The following is a 12,196-nucleotide window of genomic DNA, read 5'->3' as shown; positions in this document are numbered from 1 at the left end:
AATGATCAGAATAAGAAACAAAGATGTCATGCTGTCACTTCTATGATCCACCTTTTTTTTTTCTTTAAACACTGCTACACAGCTGTGTGTACATCCATCCATCTAGTACATAGTGTTCTTTGAGAACTGCGTGGGCCACTGGGGCAAAAGGGCAAGAGCTAGAAAAGATGCAGGGAACTGAGGGTGTGGAAGCTGGTCTTCTCTTCATCTTTGGGGAAGGTGATGGGATGCTGACCCCAGGCAGATGGTGATGAAAGAATTGTGTGTGTTGTTTCATTCACCCCCTCCGCTACACTTCAAACTAAGTCATCAATTAAATGCATCCTTACAACCGTTCCCTCCATGCTGCCCATTGAATAGGCAGATCTTCTGGGCTCAGTCTGTGGCTCTACCATTTTCTCTTAAAGACAGTGTTGCTAACCAATAACACTTATCTGGTTATTAAACTGGCTATGTTTTTATTCTAATATTCAGAACAGTCTTTGAGGATTCTGGAAAGAAGTCTTTTTAACCTTTTATAATTTCCAAATATCTCTTGTGTATATTTTGGGAAAACAGTTTGTTACCTCTGTGCCATAAATTTTACTATGAGAAGCTACACACCTCCCTCTCCCAAGCCACCTCCTCCAGTTTGTCCGGGGGGACACAAAGGCATTCCTAGGCCAGCTGAGAGATATAACCTCTCCAGCATTTTCTGGGTCTGCTTCAGGGCCTCCTCCCAGTGGGACATGCCCGGGACACCTCACTCAGGAGGTGCCCAGGAGGCATCCTTGTCAAATGCCTGAACCACCTCAACTGGCTCCTTTCGATGTGAAGGAGCAGCAGCTCTACTCTGAGCCCCTCCCGGATGACCAAACTTCTAGCCCTATCTCTAAGGGAGAGGCCAGCCAGCCTTCGGAGGAAGCTTTTTCCACTGCTTGTATTCGCAGTGTTGTTCTTCAGACACTACCCAAAGCTTGTGACCATAGATGAGGGTAGAGACAAAAATTGACCGATAAATTGAGAGCTTCACTTTTATACTCAGCTCTATCTTCACCACTATGGACCTGTACAGTGTCAGCATCACTGCAGCCACAGCACCAATTGGTCTGTTGATCTCCTGCTCCCTTCTCCTGTCACTTGTGAACAAGACCCCAAGATACTTAAACTCCTCCACTTAGGGCAGGGACTCGTCCCTGAGTGGGCACTCCACCCTTCTTCTTCTTGAGCATCAGATTTCTAGGTGCTGATTGTCATTCCCACCGCTTCACCCTCGGCTGCAAACTATTCCAGTGCAAGCTGGAGGCCATCACCCAATGAGGCCAACAGAACCACATCATCTGCGAAAAGCAGAGATAAGATTCTGAGACCACATAAGTGAAAGCCTTCCACCACTTAGCTGTGCCTAGAAATTCTGTCCATAAAAATTACAAACAGAATTGGTACAAAGGGCAGCCCTGGCGGAGCCCATCACGCACGAGGAATGAGTCTGACTTATTGCCGGCTATGCGGACAAACTCTTGCAACAGTTCTATAAGGATCGAATGGCCCGTAGCAATGGGCCCCATACTCCCGGAGCAACCCGCAGTACACCCAGGGGGACACAGTTGAATGGCTTCTGCAAGTCCACAAAACACATGTAGACTGGTTGGGCAAACTCCCATTCACCCTCAAATTTTCTTGACAGGATAAAGAGCTGGTCCAGTGTTCCACGACCCGGACAAAAACTGCATTGTTCCTCCTTTATCCAAGGTTCGACTAACAGACGAACTCTCCTTTCCAGCACCCTGGCATAGACTTTCCCAGGGGGGCTTAGGAGTGTGATCCCTGAACACAACTTCCAGTCCCATTTCTTAAAGATGTGAACCACCGCCCCGGTCTGCCAATCCAGAGGTACCGCTTCATGTTTCATTGCAATTTTGTAGAGGCATGTCAACCAAAATAGCTCAGGGTGAACCTCATCCACCCCAGGGGTTCTGCCACCAAGGAGTGCCTTGGTGGCAGAACCCCTGCCTTAGTGACCTCACCTCAGCCAAGTTGTCCCCCTCGTCTCCAGTCTCTGTTTCCTACGAGGAAGACTTGCCAGTGGGATTAAGGAGGTCGTCGAAGTATTCATTCCACCGCCTGACAATGTTCTCAGTCAAAGTAAGCAGCGCTCCACCCACACGACACACAGGGCAGGTAGAGCACCACTTTCTCCTAAGTAGCCTGACAGTTTACCAGAATCTCTTTGAGGCAATCTGCAAATCCTTTTCCAGGGGTTACCACCACGACAGGCACCAACCACTTTGCAGCTGCAGCTCAGTGTAGCTGCTTTGGCAATGGAAGTGCTGAACATGATCCATTTGGACTTAATCTCCACAGTCTCCCTTAGGGACTCCCTATTAACAGGACAAGCCTCTGTCAGAACCAGGCTCAGGAAGGGGTGGCCATCTGCCACAACTGCCTGGGGTGAGTGGAGGAAGACGAGATGAAGACATACTGTGGAAGAGAGCCAGAGATTATTAAGAATTAATGATTAATTGCAGATAGGTGTACATATAGTGCGTGACAAAGGTCAGTGAAGACAAAACAGTCAGTGTATCATGGGAAGCCCTCAGAAGGCTTCCCTTCTAAAGGGGCAGGTAAAATGCATACTATTGTATAATACCAATTATGTAAGTGTTCTGATAAAAAATTATTTAATTATCTTTGTTTTGATGATATATAGTTCCAATATCTAAAATTTAAGAAAATACAATACTGGTATTTTTGTCATTTGCCTCTTGAATGGGCCATCAACTGTACATAAGCCCAGAATGATCACTTAATAATCCGGTCAAAATTATCACCAGTAGTAGAAGATTCCTTTAAAGCTATGAAGTAGATGGCCCAGAGTAACATGTAACACGTTAAAAAAAAAAAAAAAAAAAAAAAACCAAAATAATTATTCCAAGTATTGAGCCTTGGGGGACACCACATACGAGATAGATTAGTCCTTTTTCATCAGTACCTACTCAAGTCAGCTTGGTTCGACTTGAGTCGACTCAGTTTTTAGGGTGGTAGTATTTAATTAAGTGGTAATTAGGTGGTAGTACCTGGTATCAGGTACTTTTTTTAGTACCTACTCAGCTTAGGTTCCAAGCAACCTGAGGCGATACAAAAATGTATACAAAATACTCCAATCTCTGTTTGTTTAATACATCTCTACAGAGATTTAAATACGTAAATGTGGCTTGAGTTACACATAAATGATTTTGCTACAATTGCCTGTAGTTTTGGGACAGGCACTTGGGATAGACTAACTTGTGTAATCCTGTGGGTGGGTCGTTGGTGTTCACAGATATTATGGTTTTATATTTTGTTATTGTTTTTAGTATTAATTTCATTTCAAAGTTTTATTTTCAGTTTAGTCTTAGTTTTGAAAATGTGTATGCTCATTTCAATTTAATTTTTGTTGTTTGAAAAGTATTTCACTTTATTTGAGTTTTGATTAGCTTTGTGATGTTTTCAGCCACAAGATTTATGACGTTTACAACAGGCTTTACGGTGCAAATGCTTTGTTACAGGGACATGCTAGACTCAGTAAATATATTAACCAAATGATGATACGTATTTTATTTGTTTGTTTCACATTTGGTTTTTATTTTTATTCTACTAAGGCTTGTGACTACATAATCTTAACTCAGTTATGAAGCAATATTGTGAATGTTGCCAATTTTGTAAAAGCTCAGCAATCTGAGCACTGCACACAACACTGCTTAAGAGCATAGAGCTTAATATTGCCCCTTTTACTGTTCAGGTTTCCGATGGTCTTTGTGTCCCTCCTGGTTTTCTTCCTCACATCTTCACTGCTTAACCAAAAGAGCTGCTGAATGTACATTAGCCTGCGCTGCTCCTCCCTCTCTCTATACCATTAGAATAGCTGTTGCAGGCTGTGTTGCTATGGTGACATACTCCCCTTTTCCTCTCCAATGTCGGATCCATTTGGAATGGTGCTCCGATAGCAAGTTCAAATCTGGGGCTGTAGAATAGAAATATTGTGGTATTGATCCCATGCAGAAAGAACTGGGAAGCATTTCAAAACTGGTGCAGTGCAGACAGATGAACATTGATGTCAATGCAACATATACACGAGATCTCATGTGTACCCATAAGGCTCTTTACAGCAAATAGGGAAAATGTACATCATATAAATTTTATTTATATAGCATCAAATCCCAAGAGGCACTGTAAGGTAAAGACCCTAAAATAATACAGAGGAAACCCCTAACCCTAATCCCAACAATCAGATGACCCCCTTTTGAGCATACTTTGCAAGAATGGGAAGGAAAAAGTCAGAGAGGAGGAAACAGGAATGGGAGGAAGACAGGATGAAGACACGCTATGGAAGAGAGCCAGAGATTAATAATACCCAACGACTGAATTCAGATTGGTCTATGTGGTAAAAACACATAGTTGGGGAAAAATGTTAAAACAGTGAATGAATATGAACTTGTTCACGTTACCACATTCACAAAATCTTCAGAAAATCAGTGTGAGGGACCAAGCAGCCAAGGCATAGGGGACACAGGGAAAAAAATGTCTTCAAAAAGGGTTTTTTCTGTTCTATTTTAACCCTCAAAAAAGTTCAAAAGAGAAAATTCAAAAACATAATTAGCTGGCCCATAAAAGAGGTCAATTAAATATAACTTTACAAAAAGTAATGTCCAGAAACTTAAATAAAGTGGACACAACTCACAAACTGACCTAATTAGGGTAGCTTTTATAGTGGTTTGTCCGCCGCACTATGAAGTCTGGGATATGTTGGGCCATGGAGGATACACGGACCCATCCTTAAAATACAGGGACGCATTTGAGGGCCGCATTTCGAGCAGCCTTTGAATTGGGACAGCCTTTGTCGCGTTGCTGTGATGTAATCGGCCTTAAAAATCGGCCTTTAAGGCTGCAGACCCTGAATTGGGATACAGCCATAGACTCTTGGATGTGTCCAACAGATTGACAGGTGGTGGGATATGGTGTATACTGGTGCAGTAAACTTAGAGTTTAAAACTTGTGATTTTAATACACCATGTTTCTAAGATGTTTGTACTGTCAAGTGAATCTAAAAGAAGGAAATTCGAGGTCATACAAGTTATTATGTCTTTAAGACATTCCAGTAGTTTAATTAATTGGTGTGTGTGTCATTTGACTTCATTGACAGATAAGGCTGGGTATCATCTGCATAAAAATGAAAACGTATGTACTGTGCCTTCTAATAATACTACCCTCAGGGAGCATGTATGAAGTACAGGTCCCAGTACAGGACCCTGTTGAACTCCATAATTAACCTTAGTGTGTGAAGAGGACTGTTTACGTGGAAAAGATTTGGAGTCTATCAGACAAATACAATTAAAACCACGGGAGCTCAGTACCTTTAAAACCACATGACTTTCTGATCCTCCTCCTTTTACACATTGAAATCTAGAGCAATGTCTGAACATATTTTCTTTAAAACTATGAAATATTAAAGCCTGAAATTACCATCAGAATGAATTAGAATGGGATTTGTACAGCTTGTGGTATATATATATATATATACCACAAGCTGTACAAATCCCATATATATATGTGTGTGTGTGTGTGTGTGTGTGTGTGTGTGTGTGTGTGTGTGTGTGTGTGTGTGTGTGTAGCACAAATTAGAAGAATTCATCATTTGATAATTTTATGCTTTATATGCAACAATTGTACCTTTTTTTTTTTAAAGCAAATAGGATATGGTTCAGCTGAAAATGTTTTACCTGGGATTAGAGTGACCCACATCTTGAAAATGAAATAATCCACTTATTTAACTATTTTCTGATTTATAATTAGAGTGCCATCTGGAAAATGCAGTATATTGCTTCAATTGTACCAGACAATCTACCAATATCTTTGTTTTTGTGATATTTATCTATTTTCTCAGTTGAATGAAAATGACACTTTCTTCATTCTTGTGACTAAGAATTTCATGCTAAAAAGCATTCCCCATGATTTATTTTGTAAAATTGTGTAATTCAACTATATACCATTCAGAAAATGTCACTATTTGTCTTGTGGAAGTTGCAATTTTTTATATTGAAAAGCCAATTTAGGAATATTTAATAGCAAATGGCCTGTATTTATATAGCGCTTTACTAGTCCCTAAGGACCCCAAAGCGCTTTACATATCCAGTCATCCACCCATTCACACACACATTCACACACTGGTGATGGCAAGCTACATTGTAGCCACAGCCACCCTGGGGCGCACTGACAGAGGCGAGGCTGCCGGACACTGGCGCCACCGGGCCCTCTGACCACCACCAGTAGGCAACGGGTGAAGTGTCTTGCCCAAGGACACAACGACCGAGACTGTCTATATATATATATATATATATATATTATACATATATATATATATTAGGGGTGCAACGGTACTCGTATCGATATTGAACCGTTCGATACAGTGCTTTCGGTTGGCTACGCATATGTATCGAACAATACAAAAATGTTTATTTGTTTTATCAACTTTTCTTCTGACGATGCTGTCCGTGTTGAGAACTCAGTGGATCTGCGTTCGACTACTCCCCCTAGACTGCACTGTCGAGCGCAGATCCACTGAGCGCAGCACAAGGTAGCAAGACAGAAGCTCGTTGCAACATGGCAAATTGAACCTCCCCCACCCTCATTCAGATCTGGCGTTTGGAATTATTTTCCAAACGCCGTCCAGCCCCACGCACGGGGCAGTCCACGGTAGCTTGTTAACGGAGATTTGCCGTGTTGTGGCATTAACCTCATTTCAGATTAACGCTGACAGCACTAGTGGGAACACAATGAATATGACTGCACATTTACGCCGACATCATCCTAGTACAAAGACAGGTGGAAGCAGACAAAAACAACAAGCACGCATGCTACAAACTTTACCCAAGTCATTTGGACAGCCGTTAGCACATGATTCTCCTTATGGGGACCTGATATGTTTAATATGCTGCTGAGAATATAGCCCAGAAGAAGCGTATAGTATAGCTTTTATTTTGGAAAGAGACATTTCTCTGTAATAAACTCTCTTTTCCAAAGATGAGTGATTTCTCGATCAGATAGATTTATTTTTTTCTTACTTTGTTGTTTCAGCAACATTAAATTTAAAAACGGTACTTTTGAGTTAAAATATATATATAATTTTAATAAATGACAAATTAAAAAACCATGAACATTTTTTTGTATCGAAAAAATATTGAACCATGACACCAAAGTATCGAACTGAACCGTGAATTTTGTATATATATATATATATATATATATATATATATATATATATATATATATATAGGACAGGCCCCTGCACGGTATGTACCACCGGCAGATAGAGGAGGTGGCTGATATCCAGAAATCCTACCAGTGGCTGGACAAAGCTGGACTGAAAGACAGCACAGAGGCACTAATCATGGCAGCACAAGAACAAGCTCTGAGCACAAGATCCATAGAGGCTGGGGTCTATCACACCAGGCAAGACCCCAGGTGCAGGCTGTGTAAAGATGCCCCAGAGACAATCCAGCACATAACAGCAGGGTGCAAGATGCTAGCAGGCAAGGCATACATGGAACGCCATAACCAAGTGGCCGGCATAGTGTACAGGAACATCTGTGCCGAGTATAACCTGGAAGTCCCGAGGTCAAAATGGGAGATGCCCCCAAGGGTGGTGGAGAATGACCGAGCTAAGATCCTGTGGGACTTCCAGATACAGACGGACAAAATGGTGGTGGCTAACCAACCGGACATAGTGGTGGTAGACAAACAGAAGAAGATGGCCGTAGTGATCGATGTAGCGGTTCCGAATGACAGCAATATCAGGAAGAAGGAACACGAGAAGCTGGAGAAATACCAAGGGCTCAGAGAAGAGCTCGAGAGGATGTGGAGGGTGAAGGTAACAGTGGTCCCCGTGGTAATCGGAGCACTAGGTGCGGTGACTCCCAAGCTAGGCGAGTGGCTCCAGCAGATCCCAGGAACAACATCGGAGATCTCTGTCCAGAAGAGCGCAGTCCTGGGAACAGCTAAGATACTGCGCAGGACCCTCAAGCTCCCAGGCCTCTGGTAGAGGACCCGAGCTTGAAGGATAAACCGCCCGCAGGGGCGTGCTGGGTGTTTTTTTATATATATATATATATATATATATATATATATATATATATATATATATATATATATAAGGGGTATGATCGATGTGGCGGTTCCAAATGGCAGCAGCATCAGAGAAAAGGAACACGAGAAGCTGGAGAAATACCAAGGGCTCAGAGAAGAGCTCGAGAGGATGTGGAGGGTGAAGGTAACGCTGGTCCCCGTGGTAATCGGAGCACTAGGTGCGGTGACTCCCAAGCTAGGCGAGTGGCTCCAGCAGATCCCGGGAACAACATCGGAGATCTCTTTAAAAGTATTCGGCCCCCTTGAACTTTTCAACATTTTGTCACATTACAGCCACAAACATGAATAAATTTTAATGGAATTCCACGTGAAAGACCACTACAAAGTGGTGTACACTTGAGAAGTGGAACGAAAATCATACATGATTCCAAACATTTTTTACAAATAAATAACTGAAAAGTGGGGTGTGCGTAATTATTCAGCCCCCTGAGTCAATACTTTGTAGAACCACCTTTTGCTGCAATTACAGCTGCCAGTCTTTTAGGGCAGTGGTCCCCAACCTTTTTTGCGCCACGGACCCGATTTATGCCCAACAATATTTTCACGGACTGGCCTTTAAGGTGTGGCGGATAAATACAACAAAATAAAACTAGTACCGGTACCGAAAAAAAGATTTATTCATAACACACGTGAAAAGACCCAGGAAAACCGAGTTAACGATAAAAACGATAACAAAATAACGCTGAAAAACGATAAAAACCCTGAAAACCATACATTTCACACCTGAGCCTCAACTCTTGCGGCCCGGCACCAAACGACTCACGGACCGGTACCGGTCCGAGGCCCGGGGGTTGGGGACCACTGTTTTAGGGTATGTCTCTACCAGCTTTGCACATCTAGAGACTGAAATCCTTGCCCATTCTTCTTTACAAAACAGCTCCAGCTCAGTCAGATTAGATGGACAGTGTTTGTGAACAGCAGTTTTCAGATCTTGCCACAGATTCTTGATTGGATTTAGATCTGGACTTTGACTGGGCCATTCTAACACATGGATATGTTTTGTTTTGAACCATTCCATTGTTGCCCTGGCTTTATGTTTAGGGTCATTGTCCTGCTAGAAGGTGAACATCCGCCCCAGTCTCAAGTCTTTTGCAGACTCCAAGAGGTTTTCTTCCAAGATTGCCCTGTATTTGGCTCCATCCATCTTCCCATTAACTCTGACCAGCTTCCCTATCCCTGCTGAAGAGAAGCACCCCCAGAGCATGGGGTTAGGTATGATTTTTGTTCCACTTCTCAAGAAGTGTACACCACTTTGTATTGGTCTTCCATGTGGGATTCCAATAAAATTGATTCATGTTTGTGGCTGTGTGTGAAAGCAAATGTGGAAAACTTCAAGGGGGCTGAATACTTTTGCAAGCCACTGTATTATCATGCTATTTGCAACTACATGAATGTACTATTCCTGTGTGATTTATTACTATTACTGAAGGTTCCTCGCCATACCAATCTGAACTAGATATTTAAATCTTAATATAGCGATTGCAGCGATTTCGTATAGAAAACTATTCCGCGAGTATATAAAACAAGTCCGCGGGACCTCTGGCTAATACATCGGGTTCCGTGTCGGGCTCGTAACTGAAAACTAGCCTTACTTTGTTGTCTGGGTCAACTTTGCTAGCGAGAGACAGAGAGAGGCTTGAAAGGCTGCTCCAGCGGAGCTTATTGTTTCGGAGGAAAACACGAACACAGTGTACAGTCGAGTCTTAATAGCTTACTTACAACTGGGCTCGTCAGGCACTCTTTTTGGCTGGAGTGGTTATTATTATATTTACATGCTTCTATGTCCCCTTTCTGCTCAGTGACAGCTCGTACTTTTCGACTCTCCTTTTTCTCACTCCCTGGCGCTAACAGAAACATAAGGGGCATGGCAGTCCATTCTCCCTCCAGCACGGATTACACTGCCCATGAGGCTACATTCTTTAGGGCTATGCCTGTAACACTCTGCCTATTGCCTTCATATTAAATTATTTTTTTTAAATATTTCTTCACGTCATTATGTGGGCCGCATGTTTGGGTTTCCACTGGTGTGGAATTACCAAAAATAGAGAGGGCATAGCCTAACATATGAAACAGGAGGAGACCACCGTGTAATCCATTTATTTCAACAAAGTAACTGTATTCTGAATACCACCCTTTAAAACGGTAACTGTAACGGAATGCTCATATTTGTATTTTAAATATGTAACGGCAGTACATGTATTCCGTTACTCCCCAACACGGACAAAAGGGACAAGATAGGAAAGAGCAGAAAGGAGAGCCGGAAGGGGGGCGCCCAATCTGGCTTCCCACACCTACCCGCCGGATCGGGCTGTAAGCTCTACCTCCCCACTGCCTCCCAGAAAAGAGAAGAAGAGCAGAAGGAAGAAGAGTTGAATATTTTCTTTTCTTTCACAGTTAGCTGACTGCCTTAGCTACCCAAGTGATGTCAGTCCTTTTTAACCATAGCCAGTGACTGGTCCTCTCAGCAGTGTTAGCTAATTTTCTTATAGCCTGCCGTTGCACCTGTCCTCTGATCCCAATCTCTCTAAGCAGTTTTGCTGTTGTACTGGCAACAAAGCAGCCTCTATCCTCTGCCTCAGCTGCCAAGTTGGCATACCGCAGCTTCTTACGCTCTAATGTTTCCTCAATTGCTTCCTCCTGTGGTACCGTCAGCTCAATGACATGCGCATGTTTTTGGGAGTTATACCAAAGGACGAGGTCTGGTCGTGGTCGCAGAGTAGTTGTTACAATCTCTGTGGGAAAAATTAGCCTCTGATCCAAGTCCACTTGCATCTGCCAATCCCAAAGGACAAGGTCCTCCCATGGTACCGTCAGCTCAATGACGTACACAAGTTTTGGGGAGTTAGACCAAAGGACGAGGTCTGGTCGCAGAGCAGTTGTTACGATCTGTGAGTCCATGACCACTTTAATTCACAATAAACTAGAGCCTTCCTTAATACTTTCATGCTGATTTACCCATGTTTATTATGCCAAAAGTAAACTATACCAAGATGGTATCATGCAGTACATTTAAAATGTATAAACATTTTAATTTAAATGGCACCCTCTTCCCACACTTCTGTTTAATGTCACTCCAGATCCAAACCAAATATAAGTTACAGTTCACAAATAAAGAAGCACTATTTTGTTATGCTTTACTGTTTATTGTGTTGATTTTCTATTCTTATTTGCTCTTAAATCTTTAATAGCTTATGTCTCATGAAACCTAGTTACTGAACTACACTGAAATTTGTTACTGCACAATACACATAGTACACACCTGTAAACCTCTATTTATACTTTCTATTCAGTTTAAAGAATTATTTTCAGCAACTTATAGCTCATTTCTTTTTCTTTTTTTTGCATAAGACATGTTTCTTTCTTGTTCTTTTTATAAACCATCACTGGAAGTTAAAGTATTTTCCTCAATCACTAGACCTGGTGAAGTCTGATTGTTTCTGTGGGATCTTCACTGTATTAACCATGGTTCTCCCTACTTCTCAGACTCCCCAGTGTCATCCAGCCTGCTCATCAGCCATCTACTGACCGCCACTGATACTTTCATCATCCTTCATGACCAAGTACCTAGCTGCTTGCCCACTGCCTTCCAAGCCCCATTCCCTGTTCTTTCACATGCTTTCCTGTTATCCTTCATTCACCTCTAAAGACTTAGTTTTAAAATACAAATAAATGTAAACATAAATCTACAACAACATCTGTCATCAGAGGGAAGATAATCTAAAGCCTTACTTTTGCATTGCTCTTGTACATTTAGTCCACAGTTACTTTACAATATCTGTTTCATTTTATGAAATAAGATGAGTGACAAATTAAAGGTGTTGAGCCACCACATTCTGCCAGTACAGATTCAGTGAGCCTTACAAATAATTTTGTAATTCTCTGGAACTCCGTTGGAGGAATGATATACCGTTCTTCCAAAATATATTCATTTGGTCTTTTGATTATGGTAATGGAGAGCGCTGTCCTGCTGTCTATTGTAAATAAATAATAGTAGTAACAAATAAACTATTCAAAAACCTCAGTTAAAGAAAACAAT

The 12,196-nt window shown here is 42.0% G+C and overlaps 1 protein-coding gene across 2 annotated transcripts in view; it reads right to left on the bottom strand.

Moving 5' to 3' along the window:
- Positions 1 to 12,196, bottom strand: part of top3b (DNA topoisomerase III beta) — a 52,228-nt gene that overhangs the window by 32,497 nt on the left and 7,535 nt on the right. The window contains exon 3 of one of the 2 annotated variants that reach the window (XM_085424984.1): positions 2,007 to 2,460. The gene's annotated coding sequence lies outside the window, so the exon portion shown is untranslated. Of the gene's footprint in view, positions 1 to 2,006; positions 2,462 to 12,196 lie in introns of those variants that run through there. The other variant, XM_085424983.1, reaches the window with a different exon arrangement.

This window comes from Rhamphochromis longiceps, linkage group LG12 (assembly GCF_057381845.1).
Source record: "Rhamphochromis longiceps isolate RC_006_pf linkage group LG12, R_longiceps_female_GT1.1, whole genome shotgun sequence".
Lineage (NCBI taxonomy): Eukaryota > Metazoa > Chordata > Actinopteri > Cichliformes > Cichlidae > Rhamphochromis > Rhamphochromis longiceps.
This window is presented reverse-complemented; position numbering and strand designations above follow the sequence as displayed.